Source organism: Polistes canadensis, unplaced genomic scaffold, assembly GCF_001313835.1.
Source record: "Polistes canadensis isolate GaletaPanama2010 unplaced genomic scaffold, ASM131383v1 scaffold_194, whole genome shotgun sequence".
Taxonomy (NCBI): Eukaryota; Metazoa; Arthropoda; class Insecta; order Hymenoptera; family Vespidae; genus Polistes; species Polistes canadensis.
The window spans coordinates 81,541-83,321 of record NW_014569741.1 but is presented as its reverse complement, the minus strand read 5'-3'; the positions used below and the strand labels follow the sequence as shown (position 1 = coordinate 83,321).

The 1,781-nt window shown below is 34.4% G+C and overlaps 1 protein-coding gene across 1 annotated transcript in view; it reads left to right on the top strand.

Annotated features, from left to right (window-relative positions):
* The window catches only part of LOC106789644 (suppressor of lurcher protein 1-like), a 46,657-nt gene that overhangs the window by 33,157 nt on the left and 11,719 nt on the right, over nucleotides 1–1,781 (top strand). The gene's annotated exons all lie outside the window — the stretch shown is intronic.

The following is a 1,781-nucleotide window of genomic DNA, read 5'->3' as shown; positions in this document are numbered from 1 at the left end:
GAGAGAGAGAGGGAGAGTAATTTTATTAATGTTAAAATAAAAATATGAGAAATATATATTATTACAAATTATTAAATATTGTAATACAAAATGATATCCACGTAACGTTGCCCTCCCTCTCATTCATAGAATAATAATAGGTAAATATAAAATCTCGTAGAAATTACGTTAAAGCAGAATACGAGAATGAATGAATGAATGAATGATAATAATACAAATGATCAAAAACAGAGAAATATATATATATATAATATCTTCTTCGTCCTAATGAATTATTATTTTTTTTATCTCTCGTTCGTAGCTTAATTAACAAAATTTTCTGCGAACCGTTTCGGACACGTGTAAAAAAAATATATAAGAAAAACAAAATTACCTCGATAATTTTACTTGCGGCGTATATTCGTAAAGGAGGGGGGGGGGGGCACAATATTTAAGTTAATAAGAAAATACGTAAAGCCATGTGTGTGTGTGTGTGTGTGTGTGGCTGGAAGTTAACGATAAATGCAGAAAAAAAAGGAAGAGGGTGGGTGGGAGAAAAAAAATATTCTCCCGGTTAACCTTAGGTGCGAAAGGAGAAAAGCTTACATACATTTTCTACAACTACAACTAAAACAAACTACCCCGCCCCCCCCCCCCAACACTAAACCTCAACGTCTTCGTAGGTAGTCTTTTGAAAAGTCTCGAGAACGGTGGACCCAACTTCTTTTCCACTTCGTTATTTTATCCACCCTCTCGTTCCTACCCCAACCATCCCTATCCTTTCCACCACCACCACCACCAACACCACCACCATTACTACTAGCTTCTACAAATTCCTCTCGCATATACAATACTCATGACAAATGCGGCTAACTAAGCGCAAAAGTAGGCGAGCCTTGCGAAAGCCTATTATGGGGCTCGATGTTTACGACCCCGAGGAAACTTGGCCGAGTTCTGGTACACCACACTTTACGAACTCGAGAGTACAGTTTCGTCGACGTAACTATATACTTGTATACATATATACATAGATATATATATACATACAGATGAGAACGACGACTATGACGACCACTGCGAGTCATTTCAAACCTACTTTGACAACCCTCGATCTCCTAATTAACATACTCTTTCTTTTTATTCGTCGTCTTCTTCTTCTTATTTCCTTTTCTAATTTTATCTTATCTTATCTTATCTTCTTGTCTTTGTGTTCTTTTGATTCTTTTTTTGTTTCTTTTAATTTCATTACACGTCAGATTATACGCGATCAACAATTGATACAAATATTATCATCTCTAATCGAACTTTTTTCAAATTCTTTCATTAGGATTACAAAATTTTATTCGTAAATTTTGTTAATCGATCCTTAATAATAATTCGAAAGTATGAAAAATCTTGATGCATAATTTGTCATTATTATTTTACATCTATTTTATCTGTATTATACGATAAGACTTCATAAGATTGTGTTATTTCTCGATTGAACAAATTGAGAACACACGTTAGACGGTAATAGTATTTTTTCTTTGACTTTTTTTTTTTTCCCTCTATACACTTTTCCTTCGTAAAAAGGAAAGAAAAAAAAAGAAAAAAAAAGAAATCGGGATTGAAATCGTATCCTGAGGAAAATTCTGGCAAGGACTATTCCTGCGAATCCAGTCGAGACCAATTTGCTTTCACGTATGAGAAAATCGAAGTGTACGTGCGTACGTGTGTGTGTCTATGTGTATCTGTGTGTGTATATGTTCAAGAAAGAGCAGAGAAACAAAGAGAGAGAGAGAGAGAAAAGAGAAAATAGAAGG